Here is an 18839-nt window from a genome sequence, read left to right as displayed (position 1 = left end):
TTTAAAATATTCTCAAGAGTTGAGGAATTCAAGCATCAGCAGGGTGAGCGGGAGACCTCTGCTCTGCCACTAAGCTGACTCGGGCAAGATGCTGACCCAAGGTCAAGGGTGATGACCCACCCTCATCGGCTGTAGAAGGAGTGGGTGGACTAGGTGTTTGGCACGGTTCCTCCCAGCTCTGCCCCTCTTTGTTCTTGACTCCCTCCCCCACCCCCCACTTGCCGGGCAGACGAGTCTTCTCAGAGCGGCTGGAGAGGCCACTGTCATGACTTAATCCTTACCCTCCCCGAGTTTAAAGGGACACTCGGTTTGTGCAAGTTCACAGGTGTCCCTTGAGAGTGACATCTCAGAGTCCATGCGGTGGCTCCTTACTCGGCTGGCTCTTCTTCCAGCCTCGGGTGGCAGAGTGGCCAGGAGAGCCCTGGCCAGCGCCCCCTTCACTTGCGTGTCATATTTGTTTCACTCCTTCCTTCCGCTCTCATCCTGGGGCATGGGTGTCTGTGACAGAATGAAGGTTTGTGTCTCCCCAGATTCCCGTGTCAAAGCCCTAATGTGGGGTGACGCTTGGAGATGGGACTTTAGGAGACAATTAGGGTAGATGAGTTCATGAGAACGGGGCCCCTGTGAGGGGTCAGTGGTCTCATAAGAAGCACAGGGAGATCTCACTCTCCCTCTGCGTGCACACACAGAGGCAAGGCCAGGTGAGGACACGGTGACCAGTCAAGACATCGGTCGTCTGCAAATCCAGTTCAGGGCAGCCGATGTCGGGCCTCCCAGCCTCCAGGACCGTGAAAAATACATTTCTACTGTTCTGGCCACCCAGTCCGTGAGGTTTTGTCGTGACGGCCCAAGACAGCAGACTAAGACTGAGTCATCCTCTCCTGGGTCTCTTCTTCTTTAGGGGCAGTGTGAAAACTGCTCATGCACATGCGGGGGACCTAACGATCAGACTCTTCATCTCTGATGTCAAAGCTTGAAGCCAACTCATTAGACAGAAAACCCCAAGGGACAGTGGATGGCAGCTTCCTTTGTTCACTATCGCCAGTCCTGGGTATGATGCCTGGCATGTTATTGGTGCTAAATGTTATGATATATATTTAATAATAATATATAAAACGATTATATATTAAATGATAACTGTAATGAGTGAAATGCAGTATCTAGATTTTGACCACTTTTCTCCACCTCCATGGCTATCACCCTGACCCAGCCACCAGCATCTCTGACCTAGATCATCCCATCAGTCTTCCTGTTGACCTCCCTGCTACCACTCTTGTCTCTGGCCCCATAGAATTTCCTCAACAGAGTGGCCAGATTAATCCTCTTAAATAAGCTAGATAATGTCAGTTCTCTACTCAGAATTTTCTGCGGCTTCCCCTTGCATTTAGGCTGAAAGGTCATCTTTTAAAAAGTTCTACAGAGGCCTTGGCCCTCTGATCCCTCTCTGTTCCCATCTACTAGTGTCCAGGGAAGCCCTGACACATTCTCTCCACCATCATCCTCAAGTATGTAAGGCAAAGTCCACCCCCAGGGCCTTTGAACCGGCTGCCTTCTCCGCCTGGACTCTGATCTCCCCAGTTACCCACAAAGCATGCTTCTCCCTCACCTCCCTGACCACGCCTGCCTTGAATAGGCTGCTGGGATGAACGCCCACCCCTCTCTTCTGCATTCACAGCCTTGCTTCCTGTTCCTGTTGTTTAGTCGCTGAGTTGTATCCAACTCTTCGCCACCCCAAGGACTGCAGCACCGCAGGCTTCCCTGGCCTCCCTATCTCCTGGAGCTTCCTCAAACCCATGTCCACTGAGTCGGTGATGCCATCAAGCCATCTTCTCCTCTGTTGTCCCCTTCTCCTCCTGCCCTCAATCTTTCATAGCATCAGGGTCTTTTCCGATGAGTTGGCTCTTTGCATCAGGTGGCCAAAGTATTGGAGCTTCAGCTTCTGCATCAGTCCTTCCAATGAATATTCAGGGTTGATTTCCTTTAGAATTGACTGGGTTGATCTCCTTGCAGTCCAAGGGACTCTCAAGAGTCTTCTCCAACGCCACAGTTCAAAAGCAATTCTTTGGCACTCAGTCTTCTTTATGGTCCAACTCTTGCATCCATACACGATTACTGGAAAAACCATAGCTTTGACTACATGGCCCTTTGTTGGCAAAGTAATGTCTCTGCTTTTTAATATGCTGTCTAGGTTCCTGTAGTCCTTCTTTTTCAGTAATACATCAACTTTAACATAGGATGCTATTTATTTAATACTACCTATATTCTAATCATCTGTCCCCTGCCCCTACCAGAATGTGAGCTCCATGATGGCAGCAATTTTTATCTATTCTTTTCATTCTGACACTGCCTGATATCCTGCTTAAATTAAGTGCTTGATAAATACTGGTTGAATGTTAAGTGAACAAATCCAAAAGGGAAGGCGTAAACACCAAACCGAATTCTTTAACTCTGATGCCAAAGCATTCAATCAGCTGACTAGACCAGGAGCTGACTCCTTTTTAAAGGGTCAGAAGGTAAATATGTTGGGTTTCGCAAGCCCCAGAGTCATAACTACTGAACTCTGCTACTGCAGCTGTAAAGAGTCATAGGCAATACGTCAGCGAGTGGACATGGATGTGTTTCAGTAAAACTTTATGAAAAAGAGCAGTTGGCTGGTGAGCTGTGGTTTGCTGACCCCACATTAGACCAACGGCTTCCCTGGTGGTTCAGACAACAAAGAATCCACCTGCAATGGAGATCCAGGTTCGATTTCTGGGTCTGGAAGATCCCCTGGAGAAGTGAACAGCTACCCACTCCAGTATTCTTGCCTGGAGAGTTCCATTGACAGAGGAGCCTGGTGGGCTACAGTCCATGGGGTTGCAAAGAGTTGGACACGACTGAGTGACTAACACTTTCATTTCTTTCACTTTCACGCTGATAGACCAAGCTCTATCAGGCCAGGCAATGTGTCTGGTTTTGCCCAGTTAAATCTCAGTTTATAGCACTGTCCTCAGCATAGGACCGTCGCTCCTAAAGTGAAGTGAAATGAAATATATATGAAACATAATTTTACTCTTCACTCTCTGTCACAGCTGTCTAACTGAACTTGCCACAGTAGTAGAAATGCTCTTCGATGCACAGTCACTAATCACATGTGGCTACTGGGTAGCTGAAATGTGGGAACTGTGGATTAATTCACATTTTACTTTAGGCACATATGGCTATTTGCTACTATATATATTGGACAGTGTAGGTTTATCACAGTCATTCTTTAGTTTCAGGTCCAAATCTGGTCTCTCCCCCTCCAAAAAGGCATCCCTGACTGCTCAGCCTCATAGTAATTGCCTTTTTAAAAAACTGTCCTCTAAAACTCATTTTATTCAATTCATGTTTTGAGCATGGCTATAACAATAGCTAACATTTGTTAAGTGTTGTGTACCAGACACTGCGCTAAGTGCTTAACATGCTTTATCTAATTCAGTCCACATAATCATCCTCTGAGGATTGCCATGCTGACATTATTACCACCATTTACCATTGAGAAAAACAGAGGTTAAGAAAGGGTCAGGGATATGTCCAAAGTTGTGCGGGTTCAAAGTGAAGGGGCTGGAATTTCAATCCCCAGTCCTTCCAAACCCAGAGCTCAAGTTTGTGACTGTCACATGCTGTTTATTGAGAGTTGAAATGTGTGACAGTCTGTTTCCATGTGTGTATTCCTTCAAGACATCAGGAAGCATGAGGGATCCTGTTTCCATATCCTCTGGAGCCAGAGTTGGACCTAGCATTGGCTTTCAGGGCAGATTTTCAGTACATAGAATTTCAGAGCTGGAGATCACTTAGAGAAAATCTAATGTAAGCTTCTCTTTTATTAAATAGAGAAACTGAGGCCCAGAGAATAAATGGCATGAGAAAAACCACAACTCGAGTAAAAGTTGCAGAGCTAGAAGCCCATGGGATTTTCATATCCAGTGTTTCTTCTTTCATTCACTCATTCCATTAGTCATTATTAAACATCAGTGCGCTAGACAATGGGATAAAGTAGGAAATAATATAGGCACAATCCTTGACTTTCTATAGCATACAGACTCAGATAACTAGGAACTGAGCACAAACAAATACAGATATGCACTGTAGCACAGGCTAATGGTTAAGAGGGTAAACTCTGAAACGAGACTTCTGAAATCCCAGTCTAAACTCTACCGTTTCCTAGACACGTGAGTTTGGGCAAATCCATTAACTTACACATGATTTAGCTTCCTCGTGTGTAAAACGATGATAGTCATAGAGCATTGCACTCATTCTAAGACACACAACTTTCCACATTTTAATATTTCTGAAGATAAAGACTTGTGTGTTAATCGTTAGAAATTTATGGTTATTAGCGGCAGTATTTGTCCTGAATGGTGCATAAAATCTTGGTACATACATCTGTCTGTGCCTTGATTTAGTTAAAATATGACTCTATCTATCCCATAGGGTTACTGAGAGGATTAAATGAGATAATCCACATGACTTGCTTAGAAGGGAGCTGACACATACTTTGTGCTATTTAATGTGCATTATTATTATTACTAACATTGTATTTACTATAAATAAAAAAAATAGAGTGCACAAATGGAGCTTCAAACATGGAGGGATAACTGAGTCTAGAAAGTTAACAGAAACATCCTTGAGGGAGGAACATTTGAACTGAAACAAGGACGAGGAAGAGAGAAGAAAGTGAAGAAGGGGGACTGTGAGACGTGGAGGTGGGTGGAGGGCAGACTGCTGCCTGCAGGGTGAACACACCTGGATGATAAGTCCAGTTATAGAAGCTGAGCATCCTCCTCTAATTGGTACCACCCTCCTGGAGATAATGATCAGAGATACATCTCAGGTCGTCTTTCTCTATGCAACTTTACAGGGCTTCTCTGGTGAGTCAGACAGTCAAGAATCTGCATGCAATGCGGGAGACCTGGGTTCGAAACCTGAGTTGGGAAGATCCTCTGGAGGAGGGCATGGCAACCCACTCTAGTATACTTGCCTGGAGAATCCCACGGACAGAGGAGCCTGGCGGGCTACAGCCCGTGGGGTCGCACAGAGTCGGACACGGCCGTGTGACCAAGCACAGCACATGTGCAGCTTTATAATATGAGAGGTTCTCACGACTGCCTTCCTCCAAGTTCAGAAGTAAAGGCTCCCTTGGACTTTCAGTGGGCCCAGCATGTCCCAATGAGAAAAAAGTTTTCCCAGTTTCTTTTTCAGCCCAGTCTAACCTTCCTGTCCTTCCCAGTACTGGAGCAGGCAATCCTGTGGCTTGCTGTCGTGAGTTCTCTGAAATTTTATGAACTCATCTTTTGACACAAGTTGTCCTTTTCCAAGGACCTCAAACCTCTTCCACATCATAACATTTTATAATACGTTTACACCAAATAAAGCAAGACTCCCAAAGAAAGATATAAACGGTTTCCCTGAAACTCAGAAATGCTGTCCCAGTTTCACTTCTCCATTCTGTATGTTTCCCCCATCCCCAACCCAAGCTGGTCCTTTTTTCCAAGTTAACTTATCCTGTAAATTCTTTGTCCAAAGGATTCATGCTTGCCTCTGAGAATTCTCTGCAAATACCTAGAAGAGACAGAATGCCAAAATGTCTATCCCTACTTAAGACTAAGCAAACTCTCTCACATACTCACAGTGCAGGAGCTCCTCACTCAATCTGGGTCCAAGTCCCCGCCGAGATACTTAGTAAATACATGACCCTGGGAATGTCAATCAATTACTATAACACACAGCTTCTAGGATGAGAAATGGAAGCAGTAACAGCGACCTAGAAGTTTAGTCATCAAGACCAAGAGAGTTACTAAATCAGTCTCAGCTTGATACTTGATAAACAGTAAGTGCATAATAAATAGTAGATGCTGTTCTTGTATTCAAGTACCTCTTGATGCCTGCCTGCCTGGGGAGTCATTTCAGTTGTGTCCGAGTTTTTGCAACCCTATGGACTATAGCCTGCCAGGTTCCTCTGTCCACGAGACTCTCCAGGCAAGAATACTAGAGTGGGTAGCCATGTTCTCCTCCAGGGGATCTTCCCGACCTAGGGATCAAACCCCTGTCTCCTCCACCGCAGGCAGATTCTTTACCACTGAGCCACCAGGGAAGCCTGGACCTCGTGATATCTCACCTCAATTCTACATTACCTCTCTTAACTGTAGGCAATACTGAGTTACTGTCTAATACCTTCATCTGCTATAGACAGACAGTGAATGCATCACATGGATCAATCTGGTGTGATAAATGGGCTTTTATGATTAACAGTCATGTCATGGAATTTAAGCAGAAGAAGCTTGGTTTGTTGTTCCAATGTCTTTTGTTGGAAATGGTGCAGGAAATTTTGATTTCAGTATCTAGTATGTCTGAATAATAAGGCATTGGGTTCATCAATTTACATTTATTTTAGATGAGTTTTGTTTAACTCAGGTTCTACTAAAGTTCAGGACCAAGGAATGGTGAGGTAGAGAGCACTGTGGTTTCTGAGGGTCAGTGATTCACTTTATGAAGGACTGATTTACCAGGTGAGGTCCACTGGGGAAACAGCATAGTTGGACATGGACTGATTCTAACCAGATAAAGGACAGAGCTCATTTTGAGTTCAGGAAGGACTAGTGATACCCAGCTCAAGGGAGAATGTATCTTTCAGTAGAGAACAGTCCAAGATAAAAAATGTTTTAGCAAAACCATACTTAACCAAATGTCATCGTCAGCACCCTTAGAGCTATTCATGGTTTTGACCCCAGAGCCCTACCCTCAACCCACTGACCAAGCTTTGACCTTTTAGCAACTGAAATGTTCCTCTCATTCATTTATTCACTCATTCAAGAAAAGATGTATTGATGCAGGAACTGTTTCTGTCCCTGATACACAGCAATAAACAAGAAAAGCAAAGGCCAGTTCTTTGTAAAACTTATGTTTTCTTATAAAACTTTCTTCTCTCTGGTCTGCCAGAGTTGGCTCTCTTTGGACAGATCTCAACTTATTTAACTGCACATCTCACTAAGCACTATCCAATGTAAACCCTACATACCTACTATGTTACCTAGACACCTCTCATGTTATAATCCTCTCTGTTGCAGGCATATTCTTCTCTTTGAATCCTTGGTCTTGACAACTTCATAAAGTCCTTATGTCCCTTTAAACATTAATAATACAGGGACCAGCAAATAACGGAAACAATCTATAAACACTGTAAACATTTAGTACACTGTAAGACATGCATAGGACATAAGTACATACATTTTCATTTCAAATCCAATTGCAAGTGAAAAGTGGATGCTGAAGGCATGAAAATAAACGGTATATGACAGCGAACATGACTGACATCTGCATCAATTTGAAAAGAAAATTCAATCTGCTTTAAATGCCATTTACAAATTGTTTCAATCATACTTATGTTCTAAGTTATTAGTACTTGAAAGGTCATAGAAACATGAATTTTGAGTTGGAAAGTATCTTAGGAATCATTCAGGGCTATAATTCATATCTTGCCACTAATTTACTCAGTGACACCAGGCAACTTGCTTAGCCTTCATGACCCTCTATAGATCAGACTAGATGATCGCTAGGGACCTTTCCTGCATTCAGATTATGTTTCCACTAATCTCTTTTTTTGAAAAGAAAGAAAATGAAATTCACAGTATGTGACATACCCAAGGTTAAATGACAAATCTGTGGCAAAGCTGCCACTAGAATTGAGAATCTATGATTTTTTCATTGCACACATTTAAAAGTCACACAAGGACTAAATGAAAAGCCAGTAGATGGAATGTTAAGATTTTTTAAGTTTCTCTATTAGGTGGTCAGATCCCAGAGGCCAGGGACTATACCTTATTTTCTTTTCACATAATCTAGCACAATTGTACATTGCTGAACAAAAGACGTTTTAGAAAATAGTTATTAAATTAACTGAAATAATTATTAAGTTAATGAAATGAAGACACTATAGGCTGAAAAACTGATTATAAAAATAGCAGCAGACACTGTGTTGTGTCTGCCATAAATTAGGTACCATGCCAAATGCATTTTAAATGTGATTTTTCATCTTATTCTCACAACAGCTATGCAAAGTAGGAATTATTTGCCTCACTTTTTATATATGTAAAAATGAGGTTCAGAGATGTTAAATGACCTGCCAAAGTCAGTAAATGGAGAAGCAAGGCTTTGAACCTAGTTCAGTCAGACCCCAAAGGATATTCCAGTTCTACTTTGGTCCAGTAAATGCTTGCATGAATAAATGAATAGATGAATGAATTAGTGACTAAATGAGTTAGGGTTCTGTAGTTGCCTGCCTCATGTGGTTTGGGGCCATAGTGTTGAAGATTCTGTATACAGAATTCAGCATGATACCACCCATGTGTTTCCCCGGTGGCTCAGACAGTAAAGAGTCTGCCTGCAATGCGGGAGAGCCGGGTTCAATCCCTGGGTCGGGAAGACCTCCTGGGGAAGGAAATGGCAATCTACTCCAGTATTCTTGCCTGGAAAATCCCATGGATGGACAACCCTGGCAGGCTAGAGACCATGGGATCGCAAAGAGTTGGACACAACTGAGTGACACACACACACACACACACACACACCCATGGGCAAAAATTTAATAAAACTGTTTCATAGTACGATTCACCCATGATGATATTCTTTTTCTTGTGCTCGGTCTTCAGTCCTGTCTGACTCCTTGCAACTGGAGCCTGCTGGGCTCCTCTGTCCATGGAATTTTCCAGGCAAGAATACTGGAATGGGTTGCCACTTCCTACTTGAGGGGATTTTTTCCAATCCAGGGATTGGAAGCTCCCATCTCTTGTGTCTCCTGCATTGGCAGGCAGATTCTTTACCACTAGCGCCACCTAGTAAGCCCCAGGTGAATAAACTGCATATGACATCAGTTCAGTTCAGTTCAGTCGCTCAGTCTTGTCCGACTCTCCGCAACCACATGGACTGCAGCACGCCAGGCCATCCTGTCCATCACCAACTCCCATAGTTTACCCAAACTCATGTCCTTTGAGTCAGTGATACCATCCAACCATCTCATCCTATGTCGTCCCCTTCTCCTCCTGCCCCCAATCCCTCCCAGCATCAGGGTCTTTTGAAATGAGTTAGTTCTTTGTATCAGATGGCCAAAATATTAGAATTTCAGCTTCAGCATCAGTCCTTACAATGAATATTCAGGACTGATCTCCTTTAGGATGGACTGGTTAGATTTCCCTTCAGTCCAAGGGACTCTCAAGAGTCTTCTCCAACACCACAGTTCAAAAGCATCAATTCTTCGACACTCAGCTTTCTTTATAGTCCAACTCTCACATCCATACATGACCACTGGAAAAACCATAGCTTTGAATAGAAAGACTTTTATTGACAAAGTAATGTCTCTGCTTTTTAATATGCTATCTGGGTTGGTCATAACTTTCCTTCCAAGGACTAAGCGTCTTTTAATCTCATGGCTGCAGTCACCATCTGCAGTGATTTTGGAGCCCAGAAAAATAAAATCTGCCACTATTTCCCCACCTATTTGCCATAAAGTGATGGGACCAGATGCCATGATCTTACTTTTCTGAATGTTGAGTTTTAAGCCAACTTTTTCACTCTCCTCTTTCACTTTCATCAAGAGGTTCTTTAGTTCTTCTTCACTTTCTGCCATAAGGGTGGTGTCATCTGCATATCTGAGGTTACTGATATTTCTCCAGGCAATCTTGATTCCAGCTTGTGCTTCATCCAGCCCAGCATTTCTCATGATGTACTCTGCATCTAAGTTAAATAAGCAGGGTCACAATATACAGCCTTGATGTACTCCTTTCCCTATTTGGAAACTGTCTGTTGTTCCATGTCCAATTCTAATTGTTGCTTCCTGACCTGCATACAGGTTTCTCAAGAGGCAGGTCAGGTGGTCTGGTATTCCCATCTCTTGAGGAATTTTCCAGAGTTTGTTGTGGTCCACACAGTCAAAAGCTTTGGCATAGTCAATAAAACAGATGTTTTTCTGGAACTCTCTTGCTTTTTCGATGATCCAGCAGATGTTGGCAATTTGATCTCTGGTTCCTCTGCCTTTTCTAAAACCAACTTGAACATCTGGAAGTTCACAGTTGATGTACTGTTGAAGTCTGGCTTGGAGAATTTTGAGCATTATTTTACTAGGGTGTGAGATGAGTGCAATTATGCGATAGTTTGAACATTTTTCGGCATTGCCTTTCTTTGGGACTGGAACGAAAACTGACCTTTTCCAGTCCTGTAGCCACTGCTGAGTTTTCCAAATGTGCTGGCATATTGAGTGCAGCACTTTCACAGCATCATCTTTCAGGATTTGAAACAGTTCAACTGGAATTCCATCACCTCCACTAGCTTTGTTCGTGTATGCACATGACCTTAGATGCAGATTCTTTTTCTTAAATTATTTTTATTGGGGTAACATTGGATTATTTTTTTGGGCTCCAAAATCACTGCGGATGGTGACTGCAGCCATGAAATTAAAAGATGCTTACTCCTTGGAAGGAAAGTTATGACCAACCTAGATAGCACATTAAAAAGCAAAGACATTACTTTGCCAACAAATGTTCGTCTGGTCAAGGCTATGGTTTTTCCAGTGGTCACGTATGGATGTGAGAGTTGGACTGTGAAGAAAGCTGAGCACTGAAAAATTGATGCTTTTGAACTGTGGTGTTGGAGAAGACTCTTGAGAGTCCTTTGGACTGCAGGGAGATCCAACCAGTCCATCCTAAAGGAGATCACTCCTGGATGTTCATTGGATGGACTGATGCTGAAGCTGAAACTCCAATACTTTGGCCACCTCATGCGAAGAGTTGACTCATTGGAAAAGACCCTGATGCTGGGAGGGATTGGGGGCAGGAGGAGAAGGGGACGACAGAGGATGAGATGGGTGGATGGCATCACCGACTCGATGGGCATGAGTTTGAGTAAACTCCGGATGTTGGTGATGGACAGGGAGGCCTGGCGTGCTGCAATTCATGGGGTCGCAAAGAGTCGGACACGACTGAGCAACTGAACTGAACATTGGGTTGAAAATCCCTTGGACAGCAAGGAGACCAAATCAGTCAATTCTAAAGGAAATCAACCCTGACTATTCATTGTAAGGGCTTCCAGTGTAGCTCAGTCGGTAAAGCATCTGCCTGCAATGCAGGAGACCTGGGTTCAATTTCTGGGTCAGGAAGTTCCCCTGGAGAAGGAAATGGCAACCCACTTCAGTATTCTTGCCTGGAGAATCCCATGGATAGAGGAGCCTGGCAGGCTACAGTTCATGGGATCGCAAAAGTCGGACACAACTTGGCGCTATCCATACTCATTGTAAGCACTGACGCCGCAGCTTCACTAATTTGGCCACCTGATAAGAGGAGCCAGCTCATTGGAAAAGACCCTGAGGCTGGGAAAGACTGAGGGCAGAAGGAGAGGGGGACGACAGTGGATGAGATGGTTTGATGGCATCATCGACCCAATGGACATGAGCGTGAGCAAACCCTGGGAGACAGCGGAGGACAGGGAAGCCTGCTTGCTGCAGTCCGTGGGGCCACAGAGGGTCGGGCACAGCTGAGCCACAGCCACCGCCTCCGCACTGGTTTGTAAGGTCACGTTTTTTCATGTGGACATTATGGTAGGTCTGCTCCTATACACACTGCGGCGTGCTCACCACTGAAGTTCTGTTTCTATCTGTCCCTGTACAGTTGATCCCCTCGCCCATGTCACCCTCCCCATTCTTAAGGCCAAAGCCTGATCGTTTCAACTGTGCGGCGCCACATTTGATATGACTATAGCACACAGTCCTTGAATATTAATTTTCTGTCTTCAGACTGAACAGTATTGGTAGATTATTCTGGAAGGGAGACTCCTGCCACCCTCTGGAAACATTCTCAAGCCTTCTCTGAGCCATCCCTGAGACCCCCTCTTTGCCCTCGTCCATGATCATTTTATTCTCATCCCATCCACTCTTAGGACGGTCAATGTTTAATGATTGGTTTTCCAAAGAAAATAAGCCATGATTTGTTAACATTTACCAATTTTGTTGGTATAAATACCCTTATCATAGCCAATTTCCAAGCGACTTGCCTGACAGAATTGGACAAAGAGTGAGGGTGAGATGCCAACGTTCAACTCTCATGAGTTCATAGAAAATAATGAAAGGAAGAAAGGGAGGGCAGTAGGGAGGCAGAAAGGGAGGGGATTTCTCTCCCCGTATGCCTTTAAAAAAATTGTATTCACCAATTTTCAGTTTCTTCCTCCATATCCAATCACATATAAACTCAGATTAACTCCATACAAGCCAGCTCCAGCACACGTTAGATCTAGCTCCAGAATCAGCCCTGCAGGCTGTATTAAATTGTTGAAATTTCTGGAAAAATGTTAAAAAAATAAAGCACTGGTGAGCTGGGCTCTGGCACAGGGCCAGGAAAACGACCAGGCTCATCCAAGTCTCACGGCCGGTACACGCTCTTCACCAGCGCTGTCTCCCCGCTTCCCTCCTCCTTCCTGGTCATTTGGGAGGAAGGATTCTTCTTACTGACACATTCATTAAAGCACTAATGCATGATGATCAGTACTTGGATTCCATGGGGCTTGGAATTTCAGCCCTATAGGACCCACACACAGAAGGAGGAGTTCACTGAAGGGAAGCTAAGCCACTTTTGACAGATCTGAGCTCTGAATGGGCACAGCACTTGGGGGTTTTGTTTTTCCATGACTTCTCCCACGTTCTTGGTGGAAGCCAAAGAAGAGAGCACCCAGCTGTTCCCTTGAATAATTAGATGTTCCACGAAACAACTGGATAGGTCGAGGGCAAGGTTCATTTTTTCAGTGGCCAATGTAGTCTTCCTAAACTTCCCGGTGGCTCTCAGAAGCTTCAGATCCTCCACCTTCCATGAGTTCTCTCCACCCCATCTTCCGGGCCTCATCTCCTCCACCTCCCCTAGTTCTCTTCTTCCACGTCACGTACAGCACATTCTACAGAGGCCAGTAGCTATGCTGCTCTCTGCTAGGGAATTATTCTAGACTCACTTCCCCTTTCTCTCCATCATCAAGATTCCTCTGCTAAAGCACCTTTTACTCGTATTTCCTACTGACTCTACAAGGCTCAGCTAAAAGGTCATCTTCTCCATGATGGATCTCCTGAAATCCCCATCTAGAATACATTTCTCCAGTTATTCCAGGCATGAGATACTCTATAAATGGTTGTTCTTGATTTATTCCACATTGTGTCTTTTATAATAGCTGTAGAGGAGCCTATTATTTTTATCCCTGTGAAAATGTGAAATCCATGAAGGCAGGAACATTGTCCAATTTGTCCATGATTTCCCATGGCACTTAACACGCAAGACTTATGAGTTGTGGAATTAAGAAAATCTTGCTTGAATGAATTTAAAAAATTGAAACAAATTTTACATAGTGGGTTTGAGTCAAGCCCCATGAAAATATATTCAGGGGACTTACACTCCTATTTCCACTCCTTACCTGTAGATAGTCCCATCCGTTTACATCTGGAGTGATTTGTGAGAGCAAGGTGCTCTGCTGGACAGTGAGCTGGGAAGAATTCGGGCATAAATGGTACAGTAATAAGCTTTAAGAAGTTTAGGTTTTAACATCCTAGAGAAATGTCCAAATAATAACTCATGTTTTAATCAAGATTTTAGGTACAGGACAAGGTTTCCTTTTTCAACGGCCAAAAGAGAACTTCAGTGATACTGCAGAAGTCATCCATTCTATTGAAAGGAAATCAGAGGTAATTAAGTAAATAGAATTTTGAAAAGTAGATAATTAAAGGACAAAAAGAAATTTTCAGGTAGAGAAAGGAATCTTCGGAACTTCAGTTCGAAGGTAAAACTTTGCATGGGGTATTGGGGTGGGGCTATTATGAGTATGAGCAGAGAGGACAATGCAAAGAGGCAATGTTCTTGGGGATGCCTGTGGCTGAATGGGAGGGTGAGACACTCTTCAGGAGTCTCCAACCAGCAGATCTAACACCTGATGATCTCAGATGGAGCTGACTTAATAATAATTGAAATAAGGCACACAATAAATGTAATGTGCTTGAGTCATCCCCAAACCATCCCTCTCCTAGTCCATGGAAAATTGTCTTCCAGGAAATCAGTCCCTGGTGCCAAAAAGGCTGGGGACCGCTGCAGCTGGTCTGGCTACTGGACAGTTCCCGGAGACCCAGTTTCTCTAGTGCTGTAAAATATTTAATGTGAGTTTATATGTAAGTGGATATGGAGGAAGAAGTTGAAAATTGGTGAATAAAAATTTTTGAAGGAGCATGGGGTCAGAAATTTTCTTCCTCCCTCTCTTCCTCCCCTGCGTCCCCCTTTCTTTATTTTTTGTGAACAAGTTATCTGTCAGCATAATGCTGAGTTTTAAAGATACACAGAAGAACAAGACGCATGCTTTGAATTCCCCTGTGCTGTGCTATGTTTAGTCACTTTACAACCCCATGGACTGTAGCCCGCCAGGCTCCTCTGCCCATGGGGATTCGCCAGGCAATAATACTGGAGTGGGTTGCCATGCCCTCCTCCAGGGGATCTTCCCAACCCAGGGATCGAACCCAGGTCTCCTGCATTGTAGGCAGATTCTTTACTGTCTGAGCCACTAGGGAAGCCCAAGAGTACTGGAGTGGGTAGCCTACCCCTTCTCCAGGGGACCTGCCTGACCCAGGAATCAAACCGGGGTCTCCAGCATTGCAGGCCGATTCTTTACCAGCTGAGCTACCAGGGAAGCCCTTGAATCCCCCTACCCAGCCCCTAAAAAAGCTTACAGTCTGGTGACAGATCAGATAAGGAAAGAACAATGATTCTGCCCAGGGACAAGGACTATGACAGGGACTACGGAGGCTAGGAGAGTAGAGAAGAGGACCCTCAGTGTGGTCACTGCAAGGGGCAGTGACTCATGAATGCCTCTGGGAGGAAGGGTGTTTGGGCTGCATGAAATGGAAATGAAAAGCATCCCTGGTCTCCAGTAAAAGGAGGAGAAACACATTTAAAGGGGGAGGGAACAGCCTTTGAAGGGGATGCAGGCATGAGAAGGCATGATGCCTTCGAGGAACTATGGGTATCAATGTACCTAGAGCCTGTGCTAGGTGACAAATAGTAGAAGAGATGAAGTGATAACAGTGAGCCTGTGAATGTCACTACAGGCCAGAACAGAGACATCGGAGTTGAAGCTAATTCTTTCTAGAGCTGTGGCTATCTTTCTGTACACTAGTTATTATCCTGGGCATATCTTTTCTTGTTTCCAACTTCCAGTCTAATGAAATAAAGGAAGAAAGAAATGTGACGGTGGTTTGGGCAAGAATAATGAATTAACAAATATGTCTGCCCTGGCCTCGCAGTGTTTGTCTAGAACCCAAGAGGACCATTTGGGAGGAAGAGTGTTTAGAGCTTTGCTGCAGCTAGGGTAGTCCTTGGATCAGAAGCATCAGAGGGAGCTGGCAGCCTTTGAGAGATGTAGAATGTAAGATTTCCTCTAGACCTGCTGCAGGCTGGAGCAGCATTGGGTAGGAACGCAGTGTCCTGAGCTTGAATCTTGGCTCTGCCTCCTCTGGCTGCGTGACTTTGGTCCTTTCTTGCCTTCTTCTCTGGGCATCAGTATCATCAGTGATAAAGTTAAGGTCAACCCAGGGGATTCCTGTGACATTCTCAGCTCTAAGGGGTGAAAGTGTGTGTGGGGGTGTTCTTCTTGGGAATACTGGTGGGAAAGCTGATTGTTTTCAAACTGACTAACACACACTTGCTCCCTGGATGATCCACTCTTTGGAATTACGTCTTTAAGCCTGTAGCTAGTGAAAAAGATCCTCAGAAATCATGGGCTTGCACCTGAAGGCAGATCAACTAGAAAATCAGAAGGTCAGACCGTCAGGCACTCACCACTCTGTCTAGCTGAGACTTCAGAGAAGAAGAAAAGAAGTGGGTCCTTTCTGTTCCCTCCTACGTCCTATCTTGTCTACTTTTTAAGGAAAGAGAAAAGAAAGAGGCAGAATCTACATGACCAGCTCCAGAAGCACATAATTCCATAGGGTTTTCCTCATTGTTGCATGAGGATAATCAAGTGTGTGTGTGGGGGTGTGTGTGTGTGTGTGTACACGTGTGTGTGTACGTGTGTGTGTGTATGCGTGTGTGCTGTGGGTACAGGGAGACTGCTTAGGGTGACAATGCCTTAAAGTATAAATGTTTTAATTAAAAGAAAGATCTAGCTGTCTGATCCAATGGTACACTAGAGCTACATTTCATTTTCTAAATAGCTTCCCCAGTAGGTCTATGTAAAGGCTGCAAAAATACATCTGAACAGGCTCCCAACTAAAAGATAAGGATGGAATGACGGCTAGATGGCCAAATCCTTGCCTTACTCTGCAGAGATGAAGGGGCTAGCCTGGAGAATCCGTTTCCTTACTCCCAAACTGCTGCCCCATGGAGAAGTGCTTGAGAATTTGGGTTGAGAAAGCGCACTCCTGACCTGGCCCACTGAGACCCCTCACTCTACAGCATCAGTGCAGTGAGATTTCCAGGCAAGATAGTCAGCATCTTGTTAACGGAGAGAGGAGTGAAACTGCAGAGAAAAATGCCAGTGTGAGTTGTAGGGAAGAGACACAGGTCTGGGAGCTTTATTGCTAACTTGCTCTGTGATCTTGGCAAATCTCCTCTCTAACTCCTATTTCCCTGTTTGTGGACATTAATTACTATTATTGGGCAGCAATTATGAATAAGATGTCCACTTACTAAGCACTGACTGTAAATAATGCAGTGTATTCCAAGTTAATACTATCCGTATGCTGTTGACTCACAAATTTCTACCTCCAGCTAGGAACATTTTCTTTGAATAAGACTTTTGGATCCCAATGCTTATTTTTCATGTTTTACCTGGGAAGCATCCTCCCTGCAGACACATCAAGGCCATTGTCACAAGAGGAACGTCTGGGCTAATATCTTCACATGTCTGCAGGAGCCTTAGATATGCTAGAAGGCCAAGGAGTACCTGTGGTTATGACCAGCCTTCTCCTTGGGGAAAAAGCTTTTGACTAGTACAACATGCCAACATGAGGTTTAGATGTGGATTTTTCACCATACTCTTCAGAGGGTCACCTTATTTCTACATGTTGTTTTACAACTGCTGCCTCCCTCCACTATTAATGGTCCACCCTCAGTGAAAAGTGCTGGTGAAACTCTTTGCACATCACTTTACAGCATCTGCATTTGGAAGGTGGGGGGAGGAGTAAAGTTGACTTGAGATGCTGTTTCATACAAATTAGCTCAATCATAGCCCCACAAGGCAGGGACGGCATCATCACCCCCATATTACAGATGAGGACACTAAATTTATAGAGGTTGAAATGATTTGCCAAGATACGTGGTAAGTGATAGAAACAGGGTTTGAATCCAGGTGTTCTGTTTTTCTGACATCGATAACCTGTAGCCTTGGGAATTTCCTGGTGGTCCAGTGGCTAAGACTCCGCACTCCCAACGCAGGGAGCCCAGGTTCGATTCCTGGTCAGAGAACTAGATCTCACATGCTGCAACTAAGATCTGATGTGGCCAAATAAATAAATGACAAATAGATATAAAAGGAGCGTTTGTCAAAACTCATAAAACCTTACAACACAAAAACTGAACATTAATGTCCCCAAATAAAACATTACATATGTGTATATATATATACATAATACACATATATGTGTTATATACACAGTTTAGAAGTGTAGGAAGTCCAAGGAAAGAACGTAGACTGTGACCACAAAATCTATCTGTACTACAGAGATATGGTACCACCTGACAGATGGGGATGAGAGAAGACTGGATATCCCAAGTGCTGCAACTAAGATCTGGTGCAGCCAAATAAACAAACAAATAATTTTTTTAAAGTACAATTAAAAAAAATAAAGAACAACAGCACCCTTGAATACCCTCTAAGCTGATTTGCCACACAGCAGCCAGAGTGGTCCTGTTACAGTTTAGATCAAGCTGCTTCTTTGCTCAGAATCCTCCAGTGGATTTCATCTCACTCAGAGTAACATCCGAAGTCCTTATCCTCCTACATGAGGCCCTGCAACCTCCTCTCATCATCCCCCCCGCCCCCCGCCATCAGCCTTCTGCTTTTTGGGTTTGCCTCCTAACTCCTCTCCCCTCTGCCCTCCTACTGGTCCTTCTGTGAGTGCTGATCCCAGGGCATGTTCCTGAGCTGCTGCTGCAGAGGGGCTGCCCGTGCTATCCCCTCAGCCTAGAATGCTTTCCCCAGATGGAAGCAGTGGCTTTTCTCATCACCATCTTAAGGTGTCTTAAAGTGCCTGTTCTTCAGGCAAAGGTTACCGCCTTGGAGAAGCCTTCCCTGGCCACCGTGTCTGTCGTAACAGCTCCACACCTACTCCCAGTGAGCACCCTCAGGCTTTGTGCTCTCCCCCAGTATTTCTCATCCTCGGACAGCATCCACATTTCCCCGTTTGTCTACTGCAGCCCAGTCCAACAGAACGTTCTGCAATGATGCCACTGTTCCGCGTTCTCCAAGGGTGGCCACCCGTCACATTAGCCATGGAGCACACGAAACACAGCTAATACGATGGAGGAGACGTTTAATTTTAGCGAACTTAAATGTAAATAGCCACACGTGGCTAGTGGCTACCTTCTCAGGCAATGCAGATTTAATCTGCAGAATATAAGTGTAATTAGGACAGAGATTTTGCCTATTTTGTTCACTGCTATGTCCCCAGTGCCTAGAAAACTGTCCAACTACTCGATATGTGTCAGTCAAAAGAATGAATAAAGGAATCTACTAGAAGCTCTCCGTACATTATCTCATTTAATCCCAACAACAGACTTGTGGGTTAGATACTATTTTCATGCTCTAGTATTCAGAGA

General features: G+C 44.3%; 1 protein-coding gene across 4 annotated transcripts in view; it reads right to left on the bottom strand.

Annotated features, from left to right (window-relative positions):
- ASTN2 (astrotactin 2) overlaps positions 1-18839 on the bottom strand; it is a 993079-nt gene that overhangs the window by 538973 nt on the left and 435267 nt on the right. The window lies entirely within an intron of this gene.

Source organism: Cervus elaphus, chromosome 16, assembly GCF_910594005.1.
Source record: "Cervus elaphus chromosome 16, mCerEla1.1, whole genome shotgun sequence".
Lineage (NCBI taxonomy): Eukaryota > Metazoa > Chordata > Mammalia > Artiodactyla > Cervidae > Cervus > Cervus elaphus.
This window is presented reverse-complemented; position numbering and strand designations above follow the sequence as displayed.